General features: G+C 37.5%; 1 pseudogene; it reads right to left on the reverse strand.

The window, feature by feature from the left end:
- Window positions 641-1,127, reverse strand: Rps19-ps12 (ribosomal protein S19, pseudogene 12; annotated as a pseudogene).

Genomic DNA, 11,409 nt, shown 5'->3' on the forward strand with positions numbered 1-11,409 from the left:
TGTATTCTTATGGGGCTTGACATCTCTGGAAATTTTTGTGTAATTACTTTTGTTGTATATAAAATACACAACATAGATTCCCCAAAGGAAAACAAAGGTAGAAATCTTGGGGCCTGTGAAGATATTTAGGAGTTAGTATGGTTTTATCCCACTCTACAATTGCTAGCAATGGACTCTGTGCTTGTGCAATTACTATATAATCTATTACAATTCCAAGTCTACTGTGTTATGTATTTTCTTTTAAATATTAAAAAGAATGTCACTTCCACATGGTCAAATGTGTTTGGTTGATACGCAAGTGGAAGTGTCAAGTGTGTTATTTTTCCTATTTCACACTAGATTTGTTTCTTGAGTGTAAGAGATACTGTTATGGATGGTAAGCACCATCTTAATAATGTGATTTTTTTCAAAATTAAGGAAAATTTAATCTCTGTTTTGGTAATCATTATGAGAACTTTCTCATACAGCACAAACACAAGTATGGTGGGTTCTATTCATACACACTCATGAATTTAAAAAACATCACGATTTCGACACAGTACCTTCCCCTTAAATCACTGTATCATAGAAGAGCCAGTAATGAGGTGATCTGAAAGTGTTGTACACACGTCAATATGGCTCTTTTTTTATTATTACTTTTTTATGAATGAGGCAATTTATTAGCCCAGCATCCTTTGTTCTAATGCTTCTTGTTGGCAGCTGCCACCTGTCCAGCGATCCTGTCCAGATATCTCTGTCCCTGAGGTGTTAGCATGTTGCCCCCATCTTGGTCCTTTTCCACCATTTTCAGCCCCTCCAGGGCTTGGAGGACCCGGCAGGCCACACTCTTAGAGCCTCTGCTGAAGTGGCTGGGTCTGACACAGATTCTCTGCTGTCCTCCATAGATCTTGGTCATGCAACCAACCCCCACACCACCTCCGAGGAAAGGTGCCATGCTGTGAAAGCAGCTCGTGTGTAGAACCAGTTCTCATCATATGAGCCAAGCTATTTATGTTTGGCAAGCTTGACTGTGCCCACCCATTTGAGGACTTTCAGCTTCTCAGACTTTTTGGGGAAGGCTGCCAGAGCTCTGATGAATTCCTGCTGGTTAACATAGTAACTTCAGGCATCGTGTGGCCTCCACGCTGAATATGGCTCTTCTTTTTTTCTTTTTTTTTTTTCTTTCCATTTTTATTAGGTATTTAGCTCATTTACATTTCCAATGCTATACCAAAAGTCCCCCATACCCACCCATCCCCACTCCCCTACCCGCCCACTCCCCCTTTTTGGCCCTGGCGTTCCCCTGTTCTGGAGCATATAAAGTTTGTGTGTCCAATGGGCCTCTCTTTCCAGTGATGGCCGACTAGGCCATCTTTTGATACATATGCAGCTAGAGTCAAGAGCTCCGGGGTACTGGTTAGTTCATAATGTTGTTCCACCTATAGGGTTGCAGATCCCTTTAGCTCCTTGGGTACTTTCTCTAGCTCCTCCATTGGGAGCCCTGTGATCCATCCATTAGCTGACTGTGGGCATCCACTTCTGTGTTTGCTAGGCCCCGGCATAGTCTCACAAGAGAGAGCTACATCTGGGTCCTTTCGATAAAATCTTGCTAGTGTATGCAATGGTGTCAGCGTTTGGATGCTGATTATGGGGTGGATCCCTGGATAAGGCAGTCTCTACATGGTCCATCCTTTCATCTCAGCTCCAAACTTTGTCTCTGTAACTCCTTCCAAGGGTGTTTTGTTCCCACTTCTAAGGAGGGGCATAGTGTCCACACTTCAGTCTTCATTTTTCTTGAGTTTCATGTGTTTAGGAAATTGTATCTTATATCTTGGGTATCCTAGGTTTTGGGCTAATATCCACTTATCAGTGAGTACATATTGTGTGAGTTCCTTTGTGAATGTGTTACCTCACTCAGGATGATGCCCTCCAGGTCCAGCCATTTGCCTAGGAATTTCATAAATTCATTATTTTTAATAGCTGAGTAGTACTCCATTGTGTAGATGTACCACATTTTCTGTATCCATTCCTCTGTTGAGGGGCATCTGGGTTCTTTCCAGCTTCTGGCTATTATAAATAAGGCTGCTATGAATATAGTGGAGCATGTGTCCTTCTTACCAGTTGGGGCATCTTCTAGATATAGGCCCAGGAGAGGTATTGCTGGATCCTCCGGTAGTACTATGTCCAGTTTTCTGAGGAACTGCCAGACTGATTTCCAGAGTGGTTGTACAAGCCTGCAATCCCACCAACAATGGAGGAGTGTTCCTCTTTCTCAACATCCACGCCAGCATCTGCTGTCACCTGAATTTTTGATCTTAGCCATTCTGACTGGTGTGAGGTGGAATCTCAGGGTTGTTTTGATTTGCATTTCCCTGATGATTAAGGATGTTAAACATTTTTTCAGGTGCCTCCCAGCCAAAAAAAAGCCCAGGACCAGATGGGTTTAGTGCAGAGTTCTATCAGACCTTCAAAGAAGATCTAATTCCAGTTCTGCACAAACTATTTCACAAAATAGAAGTAGAAGGTACTCTACCCAACTCATTTTATGAAGCCACTATTACTCTGATACCTAAACCACAGAAAGACCCAACAAAGATAGAGAACTTCAGACCAATTTCCCTTATGAATATCGATGCAAAAATCCTCAATAAAATTCTCGCTAACCGAATCCAAGAACACATTAAAGCAATCATCCATCCTGACCAAGTAGGTTTTATTCCAGGAATGCAGGGATGGTTTAATATACGAAAATCCATCAATGTAATCCATTATATAAACAAACTCAAAGACAAAAACCACATGATCATCTCGTTAGATGCAGAAAAAGCATTTGACAAGATCCAACACCCATTCATGATAAAAGTTTTGGAAAGATCAGGAATTCAAGGCCCATACCTAAACATGATAAAAGCAATATACAGCAAACCAGTAGCCAACATCAAAGTAAATGGAGAGAAGCTGGAAGCAATCCCACTAAAATCAGGGACTAGAAAAGGCTGCCCACTTTCTCCCTACCTTTTCAACATAGTACTTGAAGTATTAGCCAGAGCAATTCGACAACAAAAGGAGATCAAGGGGATACAAATTGGAAAAGAGGAAGTAAAAATATCACTTTTTGCAGATGATATGATAGTATATATAAGTGACCCTAAAAATTCTACCAGAGAACTCCTAAACCTGATAAACAGCTTCGGTGAAGTAGCTGGATATAAAATAAACTCAAACAAGTCAATGGCTTTTCTCTATACAAAGAATAAACCGGCTGAGAAAGAAATTAGGGAAACAACACCCTTCTCAATAGTCACAAAAAAATATAAAATACCTTGGCGTTACTCTAACTAAGGAAGTGAAAGATCTGTATGATAAAAACTTCAAATCTCTGAAGAAAGAAATTAAAGAAGATCTCAGAAGATGGAAAGATCTCCCATGCTCATGGATTGGCAGGATCAACATTGTAAAAATGGCTATCTTGCCAAAAGCAATCTACAGATTCAATGCAATCCCCATCAAAATTCCAACTCAATTCTTCAACGAATTGGAAGGAGCAATTTGCAAATTCGTCTGGAATAACAAAAAACCTAGGGTAGCAAAAAGTCTTCTCAAGGATAAAAGAACCTCTGGTGGAATCACCATGCCTGACCTAAAGCTTTACTACAGAGCAATTGTGATAAAAACTGCATGGTACTGGTATAGAGACAGACAAGTAGACCAATGGAATAGAATTGAAGACCCAGAAATGAACCCACACAACTATGGTCACTTGATCTTCGACAAGGGAGCTAAAACCATCCAGTGGAAGAAAGACAGCATTTTCAACAATTGGTGCTGGCACAACTGGTTGTTATTGTGTAGAAGAATGTGAATCAATCCATACTTATCTCCTTGTACTAAGGTCAAATCTAAGTGGATCAAGGAACTTCACATAAAACCAGAGACACTGAAACTTATAGAGGAGAAAGTGGGGAAAAGCCTTGAAGATATGGGCACAGGGGAAAAATTCCTGAACAGAACAGCAATGGCTTGTGCTGTAAGATCGAGAATTGACAAATGGGACCTAATGAAACTCCAAAGTTTCTGCAAGGCAAAAGACACCGTCAATAAGACAAAAAGACCACCAACAGATTGGGAAAGGATCTTTACCTATCCTAAATCAGATAGGGGACTAATATCCAACATATATAAAGAACTCAAGAAGGTGGACTTCAGAAAATCAAATAACCCCATTAAAAAATGGGGCTCAGAACTGAACAAAGAATTCTCACCCAAAAAATACCGAATGGCAGAGAAGCACCTGAAAAAATGTTCAACATCCTTAATCATCAGGGAAATGCAAATCAAAACAACCCTGAGATTCCACCTCACACCAGTCAGAATGTCTAAGATCAAAAATTCAGGTGACAGCAGACGCTGGCGAGGATGTGGAGAAAGAGGAACACTCCTCCATTGTTGGTGGGATTGCAGGCTTGTACAACCACTCTGGAAATCCGTCTGGCGGTTCCTCAGAAAATTGAATATGGCTCTTCTTAAGAACATGATATGCTTGTTTGTTTGGTTGTTCGGTTGTTTGGTTGGTTTTGCAAGACAAGGTTTCTCTGCATAGCCCTGGCTGTCCTGGAACTCACTTTGTAGACCACGCTGGCCTCGAACTCAGAAATCTGCCTGTCTCTGCCTCCCAAGTGCTGGGATTAAAGGCATGTACCACCACCGCCCGGCATGATATGCATTTTTGAAGAGGGCACTCAAGTTTCTTCATATGGGAAAAGTATACTTTTGTGAATTTGAAAAGGGAGGACTATTTTCCTCCTTTCATATACTTTATAGAAATAATTCTAACCTTAATACAATGTTTCTAAAAGCCTGTCATAGGTTTTGTAGAATTAGACAATGCAACTTAGTACTTCCATGACATGATGAGTTGTGATCATGTGTGAGTTCCTTCAGATATTATAAGACAGATCAGGTCAACTAAATACCATCTTCACAAATATAAAACAAATAATCAACAAAGCAAATAATTCAAATTACATTCATATATGTAAGTCTTCTGATCATCTATCTATATAGAGATTAACACCACATAGGAGGAACTTTGGTACTAACCTAAAATAGACTGATGATATGAAGCATATTTTAGTCCTCTACTAACATCTGAAGACCATTCATACTTAAATGTAGACAAAGCCCATTCCAAGAAAATATGTTCCACTTGATGTTATTTAAACCCTCAAATTTGTGTATGATGCTTTAACAATGGCTTCGATCTTCCAAAACTGGGAAAAGCCTACACAACATACACAGTGTGAAAACACAGCCTCAAAACATATATGTGGAATAATATTTAAAATATGATTGTTGGCTGAGGAGATTAATAATTGGGTAAAATTTGCCTGCAGCACAAGTATGAAGAAGTAAGTTTCAACCCCAGAGTCATATAATATCTGGACATAGAAAAAGACCATCCACCATCCAAATTCTACAGTGAAGCTGATGGGCCAGCTAGATCAGAATATGCTTTGAAAATGCTTCAAAAAGAGTCTATATAAAAAAGTAAGGTAGAAGGTAAGGACATCTTCAAACTGTCCTCTGATATGATTTGTGGCATTGCTATGTACCACACACAAAACGGTGTCCACATACACATACGAATGGACACAAATCTTTGTAACAAAATAACTGCTGGAACCAATACATACTTGAGATTCTAGTGCAATGGTAAATGTGTTCAATTATTATATAACTCCTTCATTTCAATTCTATATTAAATTAAAAATAAACTCATAGTCTAAAGTCTGATTATTTTTATGTAATAGACACAACTACTCTTTTTTGTACTTCTATTTCTACTTGCACAATTTAGTACCAGTAATGGCAAGGTCATCCTTTCAATGTGAAGTCTTTGAAAAAGTCTCTGTGCAGTCGCTCTGTGACTGTTTCTTGCAAAGCTCTAACAGTCTGAATGGTTAGTAAGAACATTTACTCATTCCTCTAAAAATAAAGTTGTACTGAATTGTATTTGGGAACTAACTTGCAAACTTTGAAAGCAGAAGTATTTGAGGTTATTTTATGGACTAAAAACATAATACCATGCATTGCAACAATTAGTCCATGATCATCATTTGCGACTTTTTTTTTTTTTTTACATTGTCTTTTGCCTCATGCAATTTTCTGAGGTCCCATTTGTCAATTCTTTTTTTTTTAATTGGGTATTTATTTAATTTACATTTCCAATGCTATCCCAAAAGTCCCCCACAATGTCCCCCACCCACTCCCCTACCCTCCCACTCCCACTTCTTGGCCCTGCCGTTCCCCTGTACATTAGCCCAGAAATTTAGAATACCCAAGATATAAGATACAATTTGCTAAACGCATGAAACTCAAGAAGAATGAAGACCAAAGTGTGGACACTTTGCCCCTTCTTAGAATTGGAAACAAAACACCCATGCAAGGAGTTACAGAGACAAAGTTTGGAGCTGAGACGAAAGAATGGACCATCTAGAGACTGCCATATCCGGGGATCCATCCCATAATCGGCTTCCAAACGCTGACACCATTGCTTACACTAGCAAGATTTTGCTGAAAGGACCCAGATATGGCTGTCTCTTGTGAGACTATGCCGGGGCCTGGCAAACACAGAAGTGGATACTCACAGTCAACTTTTGGGTGAATCACAGGGCCCCCAGTGGAGGAGCTAGAGAAAGTACCCAAGGAGCTAAATGGAACTGCAACCCTATAGGTGGAACAACAATATGAACTAACCAATACGCCCCGGAGCTCGTGTCTCTAGCTGCACATGAATCAGAAGGTGGCCTAGTCGGCCATCAGTAGAAAGAGAGGCCCATTGTTCTTGCAAACTTTATATGTGTCTTTTTTTTTTTTTAGTGATGAAAAAAATATAAATTAATGACACCAAATGATTTGCTTAATAATTGGGAACTGAGTTTAATTCATACATTTCATTTTTGTAAGTACTCAATGAGAGCTTAACAACTGCATGCCCTCAAATAACTAACAATTATTTTTATTGGTTTTCTTGATCTTTAAGTCCACTATTTTTCCTGAGAACAGATGGTATATCTACTTACATTAGTAGTACATTTGCAGTGTAGTGTAATATTTAGTTATATTTTATTACTGCTCATTTCACTGAATGTAGGATAAATAACCTTCTGATCTTAATTAATATACATACATTTAGTGAATAAAATTGATTATTTTTGACAATACTGTGTAAACGTTCTGTCTTCATTACTTTAACTGAATATTCTTTAAGCTAAATAGGTCAGTTCTTGTTACTCCTGAGCACAGATCAACCATAAATGCCACATAACAATACAGACTTTAACCATTTAACAAAGAGTTCATTTCTTTTTCTTAGCTCAACTTGCTTCAAACCAGCAGATTTCTTATTGGTGGAATTCAATGCTAAATAGCTTGAACATAACCTTGAAGTGAATTCTTTTCTTTCCTTGTAGTCAATTTCCCTCTTCGAGCTTTTCATAAAACAAAGGACTGTGCAAGGCTACACTGTCAGTACAGCCAAGACCAAAGTGGTAGAAGTAAGCAACACTCTGGGGAATACTGCAAATGTAATTTCTGCCTCTTACTTGGAAGTTGAGTGCCAGCAACAGTCTAATAGAAACCCTTTGCTTTCAGGGTGATCCATTTCAGTGTGATAAGCACTACTCTGAAGTTAATATCATTTCTCAGAAGCAGACCTTTTCATGCAGTTAACTATGTGTAAAATTGTCTTCCTTTTCTTTCTTTTTTGACATATATCCCAAATTTATAATCAGTCTGGCATGCACTTCCGCTAAGCAGTCTGATCTTTCTCTTAGTGTTTGATTTATGAGGACCTAAGAATGAGATATGTCCAGACTGTCTTAGTGGATATATCTTGTCGATGTATTTTGTTTAGTGTTCTAATTGTAATGAGCTTTTCCTTCAAAATTCACTCTTACAAACAGTTTTAGCTTTCTACGTCGAATTAACCACCAAATATAAAAAATATAAAAATATAAAAAGTAATATATATATAAATAGATTTTTCTTCTTTCAAATATATACTTAACTCGTAACATTTCTTTACGATGTTCTGTAGGGCGTCATTTTCTTACACATAGGCCCTGAGTAATATATCACATATAATTTTGTATTTACAGTTAGTCTGAGTGTTTCTTCCTGTGATGCTTTTTATTGGTTATTTTATTTTTCTACATTTCAAATGTTATTCCCCTTCCCAGTTAGCCCCTCCCACTCCCTCCCTGTCCCCCTGCTTTTTTGAGAGTGCTGTCCCCACCCACACACCTACTCCAGCTACACTGTCCTAGCTTTCCCCTAGTCTGGGATGGGAGGGAAGTTACTGTTCTTTAAGGCTAGGATACTAGGTAGGTCAGCTCTTTTCCTATGGATAACTACACACCCAACATTGTATTGAGGACACAATTTGGATTCCAGGAGCCTAAAAGAAAATTAGAAACAAAACTGATTAGGTATGAAAGTGGTACAGTGAGACTGGGAGGATTTGGAGGAGTGGTGAATAGTAACAAAATGTACTGCATGCAATTAACACACACACACAAAACAATGCAGAGAGACGTGTTTAACAATTAAATTTACCTCAGAAAATACTAACTCTGAGTTTATTTCTTACTTCAAATACGTAAGCTTTAAAAGAATTAGAAAGATTGAAACTAAAGCTTAGTGGTAGAAAGCTTGCCTAACAAGATCAAAGTTCTGGGACAAATCTTAGATTCTAGCTCCAAGTAAAGAATTAGAGGAATAAAAATCAAACAAGCAACAACAGCAAGTAGTTCATTAAATCTACTTGCCTAAGTCATCAATTTACTTTCATTTAAAAAAAATCAAACATTTTACTTAGATATGATTCTATGAAGAGATACTTTATTATCCCATGCTCTGTACAAAGTGATTTATTGTTAGAGATATTTTTCTTATGGTGTTTTTCAGTTTGTTTCACATTTAACCTAAAGCTCCAATTTCAGAAAATAACTCCACACTGTACATTAAAAACATGGGTGTGTGCTGTCTGTTTGATGGTCCAGTGTTTGAGAGATCTCAAGGAGTACAGATTAATTGAGACTGCTGGTCCTCCTACAGCATTGCCCTCCTCCTCATCTTCTTCCTATCTTTCCCTAATTCAACCACAAGGGTCAGCAGATTCAGTCCTTTGATTGGGTGCAAATATCTGCATCTGACTCATGAGTGCTTCATGGCCTCAGAAATTGTGTCAGAGCTTAGAACCTCCCCTTGAGCTGGATCCCACTATGAGCCTGTAGCTGAACCTTCTTTTCCCGAGGCTCCTCTCAATTTCCATCCCTGTAATTCTTTCAGACAGGAACAATTATGGGTCAGAGATACAGCAGCTGATATGAGGCCCCAAACACACATACAGTAGGGGACTTCCAGGGGTCTGTGTTTATTCAGAGACGAAGCACCTAACCCTCAAGAGACTGGAGGCCCCAGGCAGTTTAGAGGTCAGGTTCTGGTGGGGAGGGGGCCATCCACATGGAGAAAGGGTAGGGTGGGATGGAGGTGTGGGATGTGGAGCAGACTGAGGGTGGATGGCACAGCAGAGAATAGAATATAGAGTGTAAAAAATAAATTAAAAATAAAATTAAATAAAAAACAAATGAAAGAAAGAAAGAAAGAAAGAAAGAAAGAAAGAAAGAAAGAAAGAAAGAAAGAAAGAAAGGAAGGAAGAAAGAAAGAAAGAAAGAAAGAAAGAAAGGAAGGAAGAAAGGAGTGTGCCCTTTGGTAGGTCACTTGTGGAAAAGGGGTCTGGGGGAAGTTGGGGGAAAGTACATGAATATGAATGAATATAATCAAAATATATCACATAAAACTATCAAAGGATTAATATATAACAATAATAACTGTCATGTCCCAGGTATATTTTACATATTGCTACAAGTATTTTATGTTGCATAATACATTAAAATTTTAAAAATATAAAAAATATATAGGAACATATATTTTCCCTTTTGTAAGTTTCAATTGAAAAATTCTAAGTGACATTTGGATATGTGTAATGGATATTTATTTTTTTCTTTTAAAATTGAATTAGAGCATTAGAAGATTATGTCTATTTTTAGTAGGAAAACAACTTTGCATTCAAATAACTAAATTCCATGTTTTGATTTATCTGATAAATAATAGTTGGTTTTTCTAAATAACAATGTATTTTGTAGAAATTTAGTAAATACCCCAGTGGAATTTATACTTCAAAAGTGTGTCAACTGCCATTTATGACTCTTGTTTTCCTTTCTGTTTCTTGACTCCCTTGTCCTTTTAATCATGACAAACTTGCCTTCGGGTTTTCTTTACATCATTTTGAAAGCATATTTCCATGGTTATACATCAGTATGAAATATAGCTTTCTGAGAACATGATGATAAAATAAATGCTATTTCCTTGGTTGTCTGTATGCAGTGCTATAACGCATCTATTCCTACTTCAAAAATTTCAAGACTTTGTGACTCATAATATTTTAAAATGCAAGCATATGAGAAGATTCCAGAATAATTTTCATCAACCAAAAGCCATTTTCTTATATTTTCAAATTAAAATAAATAGAAACTTCAGTTCAATAAAAGAAAAGCCTAAATATACAACCTTAATGTTGTTTAACTACATAATGCCTTTACATGAGAGAATAAGTAGCCAACAGAGAATTTATTATAGTGACTTACATGTGGTAGAGTGCACAAGTGTCACCTGGTAGGAAATGTTAATAAATGTCACAATTTCCCATGCACTTTAATGTATGACCTTGAACCTTCTTCTTCTTTTTTTTTTTGTCTCTCTATATAAACATCAGTCCTAAGTAGGCAACTAATATTTCATCTAAGGATGAAGTAGATAAATTTTCTTTATTCTTGTTTCACATGTGAAGAAATGTTTCCTATATGCAATGTATAGTTCCTAAATATTCATTTTTAATTTTGATAGGACTTTTATTGAGATGAAATTCATATAGGATAATTCATCCGTCTAAATGTAGAGCTCAATCATATTCAGTATACAACAGTAGCTGTTATTTATCAGGGAGTTACTCCTATTAGTGACTCCAGAAAGATTCTTGAAGATATGCGCACTCCACATTCCACAGGAGTGTTCTCTGCTTCTTCTTGGCTGAAAAGCTTCAGCCACATCTCCCTCCTACTTTACATTGCCGACTTATCTCAGGATTTGTTATACAAAGCAGATCCAGATAAAAATAAAACCATAGGTCTCTTCAGACCTCCCTGGCAAACCTATGAAAAACAAACAAAGCAAAACAAACAAAAAAGTTCCCTCTTCACGGTTGCCACAGAGTACCACAGTCAATCTGACTTTCTAGGTTTTATGTCCCAGGACCTCTTTTGTACTTTGGGATCATTACTGAGTAAAATAAGAACTGGTTTAAAACAA

This window comes from Mus musculus, chromosome 16 (genome assembly GCF_000001635.26).
Source record: "Mus musculus strain C57BL/6J chromosome 16, GRCm38.p6 C57BL/6J".
Taxonomy (NCBI): domain Eukaryota; kingdom Metazoa; phylum Chordata; class Mammalia; order Rodentia; family Muridae; genus Mus; species Mus musculus.